The sequence below is a fragment of the Equus przewalskii genome, chromosome 32, assembly GCF_037783145.1.
Source record: "Equus przewalskii isolate Varuska chromosome 32, EquPr2, whole genome shotgun sequence".
Classification (NCBI taxonomy): domain Eukaryota; kingdom Metazoa; phylum Chordata; class Mammalia; order Perissodactyla; family Equidae; genus Equus; species Equus przewalskii.
Window position 1 is genome coordinate 1,117,014 of NC_091862.1, and position 12,203 is coordinate 1,129,216.

Genomic DNA, 12,203 nt, shown 5'->3' on the forward strand with positions numbered 1-12,203 from the left:
GCTGGTTGTGCTGAGTCATGGCTGGTTGTGCTGGGTCATGGTTGGTTATACTGGGTCATGGTTGGTTGTGCTGGGTCATGGCTGATTGTGCTGAGTCATGGCTGGTTGTGGGTGCTGGACTGAGAGGAAGTGCTGGGGAGAGCAAACTCGTGTACTGCACACTTACTGAGTGCTGGGTGCCCTTCCATGCTCTCTAAATTTACAACCTCATTTAAGGCAGTTTTCATGAAAATCCAGCAAAGTAGGCTTTAGTTTCTCTGTTTCACGGCTGGCAAGATGACATGGAGCTTACATGATTTAATTTAGGAGCTCTGATTCACAGTAGGTGGCATGGTGCAGATGAGGTGATAACTGACTTTATTCCAGGGACATGGCATAACTCTTGGAAAGGCAGGAGACAGATTACATGACTAGTTTTTTTTTGTTATAATAAGTTTTAATTGAGAAGGATAATATCCCCTTTCAAAAATTAAAGTTTTGAGCTCATCAGAATAAGTTAATAGATATGGCTTAAAAAGTAGTGTTTCTCATCACTGTTATTGCTCAATTGTTAAAATAAGACTTGTGAGTCTTTTGGAAGAAGATTGTACTTGTACTAATGAAATTATTCTAACAACGCATGTGGCTAAGAGAAGGTCTCTGAAAATGAGCAAGGAATCCTAATAGCTCACAAGGGAGCACAGCCTCAGCTGGATGGCTCAGACTCTGAGGGGAGATTACGATGCTCCTCCACGTCCTGCCAGGAAATGCAGCTGTGCACCACATGGGGCTGGTGAAGCGTGGCTTCAAAGGTATGTTGTCAAATTGGGCTTGTTGGCCATGCAGAGGACATTTGTACATCTGTCATAAGATTGATCTGTTTAGATGTTTAACTGTTTAGGGTGGGGAAGCAAACCCAAGAAGCTTCATTGTTAGGCGATCCTGGCTGAGATTGTAGCCAAGCAAGACCGTTATTTGTAGCAAAAGAGATTCGAGGTATCTCGACCCAGAGATGCACAAAAGGAAGGAAGACAGTGATGTAAACCGATGCGTTCCTGGGTTTGAAGTGTGGGCTAGAGAAAGGGATCTACTATTTATGTGAGAAATTCAGGAACAAAGTTTAGGAAGACTGTCGGTTACCATGGAGGAAAGCTGCTCCACAGGAAGATAAAATGTGTTGGAATGTATAACAAAGAGTCACAAATATAACTTTACCTTATCTTATCAAATTTATCTTATGATAATATCCCAATCATCAGTTTTATCTTGTGTCAATGATATAATAATTAATGAAATAAGAGCATTTATATAAGACAGTATAAAAGCTCTTTCTTATTGGTAGTGGTTGTGTTGGCTTTATTTTTTCCATTTTCCATTTCTGTATCGTGTGGGATTTATTATAGAAAGTTTTGCTTTGGTCTTTCCAGCTTTACTGGGTTGCGTTTAGACCATGCCAGTAATGTTACCCTGGAATACAAAGTAGAAACGTGGGAGATCTCGAATAGTTTATGCAAAGAGATGCGACCTAGATGAAGGCAGACGTATGCATTCCAAGTCCAGGGCTTATGGTGTGGTTTAGGCTGCAACACAAAGTATCCTGGCAGGAGAAGAAAACAGGAGTAAATATGGAAAGCGTGCAGGATAATGCGATGGCTCTTCTTGCTCCTCAGGCTGGCCAGCACGCAGGCCTGGGGAAAGATAAGGAAAAAGGAAAGAAATGGAAAATTGAAAACTTCTTATTTTCCATTAAGGTAGTGATACTTTATAGTGGACATTTAGATTTTTTTTTGATATTTTTTTATTATAAGTAATGTTTTGATGTACATCTTTGAGTATACATCATTTTCTGTATCTGGGTTTATTCTCAAGATAGGTCATTAAAAGTAGCATTACTGGGTATAAAAGCAAAAAACTTTGAAAGGGTTCTTATATAGACAAATGATTCTCAAAGTGTTTCCCATGGTTGGTTTCCTTACGAGCTTTGACTATTAACAGTTGGATTATCTTTGTTAAGTTCATTATCAAGAAACAGTACCTCATTGTTTTAATTTGTCTTTTTTGAATACTATGGAGATTGTGCATTATTTTATAGGCTGTTAGCTATTTGAGTTTTCCATTTTTAAATTGCTTTTTTATATCCTTCATATCTTTATCTTTTGGACCCAATATTTTGCTTATTGATTGCTCTAGCTTTTATTTAAAATGAACATTTTCTCCTTTGTATTTATAGTAAGTGTTTTTCTTAGATTAGGTTTTGCTTTTTATTTCGTTCTTTTCTCTTTCAAGTACAGAGCTTTGATTTCTGCTAATTACTCCAGGTCTAGAAAAGTTTTTCTCTTCAAAGACTTCCCTCTGTGATGAAATTACAGTAGAAACTTTAACATATTATTGTAATTTTTAGATTCCCTGGATGACAGTGCCAATATCTGAATCCTTTTTGAGTCTGGCTCTGTTGATTGTTTTGTCTCTTGACAGTTGGTTTCCCTGCCCCCTTTTGGGTGTGTGTTATGATTTTTGAAAGAATGCTGAATGTTGAATGAGGAAGAACATAAGTAGGCCTGGATGAGCATCTCTTTTTCTGCTGGGCGGTTTGAATTAATAGAGTTAAGAGTTGGGCCAATTGCCATTCACTTTAATTCTTAAAACTTTGATTTTTGGAGGGTCATTAGAATTAATCTGTAGGGGTCATTATACAAATAAAAATACAAAGATAGTATTGTTACCTTCTAGGAACTTTGAAATATCCAGTAATCTCCCCCAAATTATCTTTTGTCAAATTTTTAATAAAATTTTACTTACTAAAGCATCTGAGGATGAAATTTAAATCCATCTGTTTTAATTAGGCCATATTACTTTGAGCATTATGGTTTAACTCTGCCAAGAAAAAATAACCTAAGTCTGTATCTGGAAAAAGTGTTATTTTTCTTGGTTTTTAAATTAAATAAATATTTGTGATCATTCTATCAGGTTAGATTTGTAAGTTCAGGAGTAAGATTATGCTGTTTTCTTCTAAATACCTGTCATTCAGATAAGCTGCTCTCGTGATGGTCTGGCACAACAAGGAACGGGCATGAGGTGAGCTTTGCTGGGAAGGTGACGGGTGAGATGCTAGCTTTGCTGGCTCGGCCTGTTCTGACCATCATTGTCATGTAGACACTGCTCCTGGTCCAAGTGTCCTACCTTATGGAGACGCAATTCCTAATGTTTTAAAGATAACAGAAAGGATTAGTGGAGAATGAGTACCCTTGCATGTCATAAAGAGAAGAGTATGATTTGCTAAAAGCATTTCTGGACAATGAGGTATCAAGTTCAACCTGTGGGTGGTCTTACCTCCTTGCTGCAGAGCGCGCTTCCAGAGCTGTGAGGAGAAGGCGCTGTTTCTGACCTGTGTTCTCCTTCTGGCGCCCCCTGTGATCTCGGGTACTCGCGTCTGTGTTGAGATTTCTACTTTTCATTTCCGTTTTAGTCCATGTTCAAAGCTCAGTTTTTAGCTACCTGGTCCTTACCTGATGACTTCTGTGGAAGGCTTCCCCCCACCCCCCACGGACACCAGAGGCCCTACCTATGGTTTCCTCATGGCCATGACTTTGATGGCAGAACCAGAAAAACCCACGAGAGATGTGCTGAATCTCTGTGGGTGCACTGTGACCCCGGTAGACCAAAGGAGTGGGTGAGAAGGAAGCTGCATTCAGTCAGGTGGTAAAGTGGAAGGAGGTCACAAAAAATTGCACATGACCGTGAAATACCAGATGGAAGGACCTCAAATGTTTTCTCAGCAACGTGGGATGACATTAACATGCCTTCAGAGGGCTAAGTACAGGCGAAGTCCCACCAAGAGGAGGAAGAAATTAGCTGCCTGCAAACAAGGCAGAAGAACTAGGGAAAGGCGTTGCCTGGACGTCAGTGTTACACGCCCGCCTCCAAGGGTCATTGCAATTATAGAAAGGACGCACCTACTGGTCAGGCTGGTATGTTCTAGCTCCCCTGGAATGTAAGCCCAACGTACTAGAGCTGATGAGGTGCATCAAACTACAGTATTAATAGACTTTTATGCATTTAGGAATAATCTGAGAATAATTATATTTAAGATATTTATAATGTTTTAAAGGTTTGGGTATATTAAAATATCTCACTCTAATTTGAAATCGAATTAACTTTAGACTTGTGACTTTTTAGTTGAGAAAAATAAGAAAATTTTACTAAGTTTGTGATCAGCATTTGGATTTTTAAGAGGACTCGAGATTCATCATATTTATAAGTTTATTTCATTTTTGAGAATTCAGAATTTGGGAACATTTTGCTTTTTAAATTTTTGTCATTAAGGTATTCAAGAAAATGTAATATATTCAATTTGAAACGAATCTTGACAATGTTAACATAATTAAGTTGTAAATTTAACTCCTTGCTTCAGAGATTTTAATCCCGTTCATCGTGAGTGGATTTCATGTGACTCAAAGGCCACTTGGCAGGATATTGTTAAAATGTACTAGATTTCTAAGTATGAGTAAGATATTAAGTTGAATTAAAAATTTAAGGAAACTAGGTTTTAAAATTTGAAGCTCTAGTAAACTGAGTGATAATTAAAAAAAAAATCAAAATAAACCACAAGTCATTTTCCTGTGTACGAAAGCACCTTTTTTTGCAACAAAAACCCATATTGCTGTAGTCTTACAGCTCTGCGGCCGGTGGGTTCTTAGCCCGGGGTTTGCATCTCTGGTCGTTCTGCCTTTGATAGTTTCTCTGTGGAATTGTTTTCACTGTGTGCTGTGTTGACGAGAGAGGGAGCCACAAGGTCTTTGCGTAGAAGGGGTCTTCCTCCTGGGAATGCTCTAAGAAGAAATCCCCCCGCCGCCCCAAGAAACAGCCCCCTCCCCGCCAAGCTGTCCCATGCACATTGCTCTGTTTTAAACTCCCGTCACATCACAATCCTGTGACTTATACTCGTTATGGTGCCACATTCCACAGTGAAGCATTTTGCATGGATGTGAGACATGAAGTGAAGGAAAAGATGTTGTCTCTCAATTTGGCTTTTTTAACAAGGTTTGAAATCTCTAAATAAAACAGCTAAGCATAAATATTGAAAAAATCAGTTCAGCCGCTGTCAATTATTGCACGGATCCATGAATTCATAAAGACCGTAAAATCATTATTCCGTTTTTATTTCCAGTTCCGGAATATGCATTGTTGAAAAGTTGGATCTTTATCATTGCCCATCTTGATCTTATTTTCTTGGAGAGGAGAAAATGATCATTTTAAGGTCTCTTTTCCCTTCTTCAGCATTATGAGAATGTTTTCCACCGTCGCTCCTATGACATGCATTTTATCTCTCACAGCCTCACATCTCTACTGATTTGAGTAGATTTTAGGTGTGTGCTTCCATCTTTACTCTGTGCTCTGCGATCTTATTTGACCCTCCCTTCCATAATTTGTGTGGTCACGTCTCCTGGAATAGAGTGGTCCACCGTTTTGACTTCTCTTTTTCAAGCTGCCCAGCTTACTATTGGCGTTCTGGCCTCAAAATTGATATAGAAAATGGTGCTGACTGGGGAGGAGGTCCTTGGAACACCCTAAAAAAGCAGGATCTGCTCCCCAGTGTTGTGATGTTTCTAAGCCAAGTCAGCCATGTGGCTTTCGGGGTGGAGGAGCTCCCTAAAATTCCTTCCTGCCCAGGACAATTGCATTGTTTCAGAGGGTGGCACATGTGTAGGCCAAAATTTGTTTCTCAATCTCTCTCCCTTAGTCTTGCGGTTATTGAAAAATATCTTCCAGATTTTTACAATCAACTGTCTCTGCCTGGTGCTTGTTTGTCATGTTATAATTTTCATTTTTTTTTTTTTTTTTTGGTTGGGGAGTGTTAGGGACGCCCTATTGGTGTGGTTCCATTTTAGCCTGGAAATCTCCATAAGAAATAAAACTACTTAGAGAGCGCTTAAGGGTATCTCCTGTGATGGTTAATTCTGTGTGTTGACTTGATGGGGCTAAGGGACGCCCAGATGGCTGCCAAAACATTATTTGTGGGTTTTGTCTGTGAGGATGTTTCCAGAAGAGGTTGGCATTTGAATCAGTGGACTGATTAAGATGGCCCTCACCAGTGTGAGTGGGTGTCACGCAGGCCCTTGGGGGCCTGAATAGAAAACAAGGCAAAAGAAGAAGAATTCCCTCTGTCTCTATCTGAGCTGGGCTGCCCATCTTCTTCTGCCCTTGGACACCAGAGCTCCTGATTCTAGGCTTTCAGACTCAGACCAGGGCTTAGAGCATCCCCCCGCCTCCCCAGCCGCCCCACCAGGCATCTGGATGTGGACTGAATCACGTCACTGGCTTTCCCAGGTCTCCAGCTTGCAGACAGCAGATCATGGTATGTCTCGGCTTCTGTAACCTCGTGAGCCAATTCTTATAATGCTTCTCTTATAGAGATCTATATCTGGGGCCGGCCCCATGGCCAAGCCGTTAAGTTCGTGTGCTGCTTTGGCAGCCCGGGGTTTGTGGGTTCAGATCCCCGGCACAGACCTACACACCGCTCATCAAGCCATGCTGAGGTGGTGTCCCAGGCAGAAGAACTAGAAGGACCTACAACTAGGATATACAACCATGTGCTGGGCTTTGGGGAGGAAAAAGAAAAAAGGAAGATTGGCAACAGATGTTAGATCAGGGCCAATCTTCCTCAAAAAAAAAATGAAGATATCTATATCTATCCTAGTGGTTCTGTTTCTCTGGAGAACCTGATTAACACCTCACCTCATTGGGAAGTTTACATCGGCCAAGAAGCGTTCCTCCTAAGCTGGTTTATATGCTTTGTGGTACCAGAATAGAAACATTCTCTGTCCTCCCCGACAGTCACCTTGTCAGGATGCCCTACTCTGTGGCCACTCACTCCTGGATTTCTACATACCGCTCATCAAGCTGTGGGGGGAGAGGGAGAATTCCCCCTTCCTTCTCCCTAAGGTTCCGATGGCTGGTCAAACAATTAAAAAGGCAGGTCAGCAGGAGAAAATCAAACTAAGTTTAATAACATGTCTACATGGGAGAAACCCAAGAAAACTGGTCAACTCCACCATCTGGCCCCAGCTGCCACCTTAAATTCACTTTCAACTAAAGGCAAAGGAGGGTGTCGTGGGTAATGGTGTGGGATTTCAGAGGGGAGGAAGACAATTCACATGGAGATGGAAATGCAAATGTTCATTAAACAAGTTTTGCTGGGCCAAAAATGGGCTTGTTGGTGCCTTTCTATCACTATTTTACATTATCCTATAGCTACCTTATGGTATTGGCACCTTCCTGGAACAGGCCTTCTGTGTTAAATTCTTTTAGGCAGTTTGGGGGACAGTCAAATGTCCTTCCTGAGGACATTTATTCTGAGCCTTCTAAGCCTTTATTGTCTTCGATTCGAAATAATCCATGTACTAGAGTGGAGCGTGTCAGGATGGCCTGCCCTGATCCCCGTCAAAGCCATGCTGTGGCAGCATCCCACATGCAAAATATAGGAAGATGGGCACAGATGTTTGCTGAGTGACAATCTTCCTCACCAAAAAAAAAAAAAAGAAAAGAAATGAGTTTGTAAACCAAGTACCATTTTCTCATTAGCCAATATTATGAGTTCAATTTTTGCTTTTATTATCAATTTTTCTTCAATTACCCAGTTTTGTTCATCTGTTACTGATTATATATTAAAAGGACCCCTTTCATCAATTATGTAATGAAAAGAAGCAATTTGTAGTGTAAATAATAGCGCCACTTAATAAAGCCCTACTTTTGATTTATGAAAATCCCCGGGATCGCTTCTGAGAGACAAGAGCAGGGAAGTCGCGGGATCCAAACCCGTGAACCCTGGGTCGCTGAAGCGGAGCGTGCAAACTCAACCACCATACCACCAGTCTGGCCCCTATAAACTCATTTCTTAACACTCAACTCTTTAGGAGCCGGTCAACTACAGGAAGTAAAGTGGCTTCTCTGTGTGTGTACCCAGAACTTTCCAGCATTCCTGCAATTAATGAACACGTGCTGTGAATGGAAACATTTTCTCCACTGTTTAAAGTAAGGAAGGAGTAAATAATACACTATAGACTTTTAATATCTAGTAGAGGTGTTTTTAGTAGATGAGATTTAACAATCCCCTTGAAATATTGAACAAATACTAGAGCAGAGTGGGCAGCATTTGTATTTGGAGCAGAGTACCAATTTACTTCAGTGTTTCTGACTTTGAATATTATGTCGAGCCTAATACTAAAATTCAGCCTTCTCATGATTGATTGAGCATAAAGTTTCATCTTGGTATAAAATTTTACCAAAAATAAAAATTGGACTTTTCATTAGGAATTGGCTTTAAATCTAGGCAAGAACACAGGAGAGTGTCAGCATTTCGTTCACTGGAAGGGAGCACTTAGGTTTCTCTGCCAGTTCTCGGCTGCTGACTGGCACAATGTGTCAGGACAAATACAGTGCTGTTTAAGCACCGTGACAATCTATCTCCCAGATCTATGGTCTCCTAGAATGTCGGATGATATATTAAGCTCAGTGGGGCTGAATAAAATTGGCTTTATTTTCTCTAAATATAGCAAATCTTCTGGATCGTTGCTTTAGTGAAGGCAGGATCTGAGAGAATCGCTTTTCCTTCTATCTTTTCTTTTAAACATGGATTTGAAACAGGCTACCATTCATTCATATGTCTGTGATTTTTTTTGCTGGAAATACTCAAAACGTACAATGTTTAGGTAGATAGGAGGGGAAAGCATGGACTCTGGATATGACACAGGTGGACTTGGACATGTGTGCAACCTTGAAGCTGTCCTTCTGCCGGAACCCTGGCTTCTGCACCTTCGGCTGTGTGCGATGGTGTCGACTCTGGCTAACTCAGTGAGAGGAGGCGGATTTATTCACTTACCAGAAGCATACCAAGAGCTCACAGGATTGGCGTCAGGGCCAGAGAAGCAGCTTAGGAAACAGGCAGAGACCAGGGTGTTCCACAGGCTGGGAGGCAGGAGCCACGGGAAGCTTCCGGAAGCTGGAAGAATCTGGTCGAGGCCTCGCCCAGGACAAGTGGGTTCCAGCCGAGTCCTCCGTGTCGCAGTTCAGGCAGGAGAGCAGGTGTGTAACTGTCTGGGCTGCGTCTGACGCCTCTGCCTCTCTGCACTGGGGCGACCCGGCCGGAACTGGGCGGAGGGGCCTCTCTCTGCTGTTTGGCCTCTTGTCCGGGTGTCTCAGCCCCTGCTCGTGGAGCCCACCAATACTTCCCAGAATGGGAAGGGCTAATCACCCGCAAGTCTCAGGGCGCAGTGATGGAGAGAAATAGGCCCTGGGAGCCAAAAACAAGAGATCCCCAACAGCCTTTACAATAAGACGTTGCCCTCTTGCTGAGAAGGTTCAGTCATGTCACGGACGTGCAGTTTTTGGTGCTGGGCCTGGCTCTTCTGAAGTGTTTCAGAAATGTGATGCTCTCCCTATTAAATCTTCCTCCAGTCCGCCCCCTCCAGCCCCCAACTTGGCAGGAGAATTCCTTTAAATTCCTTCAAATGTGGATCCAGAGATCATAAAGTTAAGCCAAACTATGAACTTGGGAAATACGTTTTCTTACCCTCATGGTTTGGATTTTAAATTTTAAAATAGGAAAATAATCTATTTTGTTTAAACTCAGTCCTTAAAAATTATGTTGAAGGGCAAAAAGATTTTCGCTACTACGCCTAACTCTTTGAGCAGCTTCTCCTGTCTTTTTATCTCTTGTGAAAGAATAGATCCGTACGTACTCCTTTTGCTCTCGATTACAACATTTAAAAAAAATTACATTTTAATTGACATTTTTGGTGGAAAATAACCTTTGGTTAGCTAGAGATGTATGGATGTTGGCAGAGGCGCGTTCTTGAAATAGAAGCCAGTTCAGTCTGACTCGGTACAGTTGAACATCGGAAGTGTCCGGAATCACTGTTCATGAAAAGTATGTGCTCCCGTCAGACCTGTGACCACCCCCTACTACTCTCACGTGGCTCAGCCATCACTTTTTTGACTTTGTTTCTGTTTTTTGAAATTGAATCCACTTCCTCTCTCTTGGGATCCGTGATTCTCCACCTTGGCTGCACCTCGGAATCACAGGCAGTGCCACTGCCCCCAACTCTCCCGAGACAGATTAACTCGGTCCTGGTCATGGGCGTGGGGTGCCCGGGGTGCGAGGCTTCCAGGGTGCCAGGGTGAGCACTTCCACTCTGAGCACAGGTTCTTTATTCTTTTCTCACTCTATGTGCTTCCTCGGAATTTGTCGTGTTTCCCTCACCTCAAATTGCTGTCTCCGAGCCTTTGCCAAATGCCTCAACTTACCTTCTCCAGACCCAGACTCCATTTGTTGCTGGGCGTTTCCACCCGAAAGCCCTGCAGCACTTCGGGCCCCATATTCCAAGTCCAGACAAAGTATTTCATGCCCAGGGCCTGTAGCCCGGCTGCTGCCTCATTTGGTCATTTGACTGCCGTCCACCCAGTAGCCGAAGCTGGGACCTGGCAGTTAGGCTGTGTTCTTGTTCTCCATCACCACCGTGTTCACTTGCCCTCGGATATAATTCGGTCAATTACCAAATCCCTTCTCATTTCTTCTCTACCTTTCTCTCTGCTCCTCATTTCACTCCTAGCAGATTGTATAGACATCTCCTTACGGGTTTCTAGTCTCCAAACTTCCCCACGTCCAGTCTTCCATTCTGCAACGGATCTGCCCAACGTCCACTGGTGCCTTAGCACTTCCCTTTGTGAGCGCCATCCACCCCATGGACTGCAGACTGTGCATAGCCTGAGTTGCAAGTGGAGTGACCTGACCTGCTTATTTCCCTGGATGGTTGTGGGATATACCTACTGTCCTGGAGACAGTCTTCTTTCTTTTCTGAAGTATCCTAATATATTCACAGCACAGTTCAGTGCTGTGAATTCCCCTCAATGTACTGCTTTAGCAGCATCTTCCCAATTCTAATATGTTATCTTTTCATGGTCCTTTAGTTCAAAATACTTTCTAATTTTCCTTTCAATTTCTTCATTGGTTCATGGGTTATCTCAAAGTGTGCTTTTCTGTTTCCAAATATTTGGGGACTTCCCAGAGATCTCTCTTTTATTGATTTCTAATTTAACTCCATTTGGTCAGAAAACATACTTTGCATGATTTGAATTTATTGAACTTTGTTTCGTGTTCTGTGTTCACTTGAAAGGATGTATTCTGCTGTGGATGATAGAGTGTTCTGTAAATATCCATTAAGTCAAGGAGGCTAACGGTGTTCTTCAAATCCCCTATGTCCTTGTTAGTTGTCTGTCTATTTGTTCTATTAACTATCGAGGGTGGTATTGAAATCTTTGACTATAATTGTCAAAGATTTCCCTTTTTCCTTATAATTCTATCAGTTTTTGCTTCTGTATTTTGAAGCTCCGTTATTAGGTTTAGGATTATTATGTCCTCTTGATGAATAGACCCCTTTACTATTATTAAATGGTGTTCTTTGTGTATGTGTTTTCTGTGAAGTATACTTTAAGATTAATATAGCCACTCTAGCTTTCTTTTTTTTTTTTCAGGTTCTTTTTTTTTTGCTGGGAAAGATTCTCCCTGAGCTAACATCTGTTGCCAAGTGCACTGAACTTTAACCACTAGGCCATCAGGGATAGCGCTCAGCTGTCTTTTGATTAGTGTTAGGATAGTATTTTTTTAAAATTCTTTTCCTTTTAACTTGTTTGGGTCTTTATAATTGAAGTGCATTTCTTGTAGGTGATATTTAGTTTTGTCTTGCTCTTTTATTCAATTTGACTATCTCTGCCTTTTAATTGGTGTGTTTAGGCCATTTAAATTTAATGTGAATATTGATATGGTTATGTTTAAGACTCTCATCTTACTGATTTGTTTTCTATTTGCCAATCTGATGTTTGTTTCCTTTTTTCCTGCCTTCTTTTGGGTCAATTGGATATTTTTGGTACTTCTATTTTATCACTTTTAGGTGTAACTGCTTGCTTTGTTCGTTTGAAGTTGCTTTATGGTTTATGGCATACATCTTTAATTTATGAAAGTCCACCTTTAAGTGATGTTACACTACTTTATCTACAGTGTAAGGACCTTACAATAGTAAACTTTTGTTTCTTCTCTCCAGGCCTTTATGCTATTATTGCCATGCCTTTTACTTTTCTGTATATTATAAATTCCACATTATGTTATTATTAATTTTGTTTAAACAGTTAGTTATCTCTTAAAGAGATTTAAATAATAAGGATAAAATCCT

The 12,203-nt window shown here is 41.3% G+C and overlaps 1 protein-coding gene across 25 annotated transcripts in view; it reads left to right on the plus strand.

Annotated features, from left to right (window-relative positions):
* The window catches only part of WDR27 (WD repeat domain 27), a 213,997-nt gene that overhangs the window by 91,502 nt on the left and 110,292 nt on the right, over nt 1-12,203 (plus strand). The window lies entirely within an intron of this gene.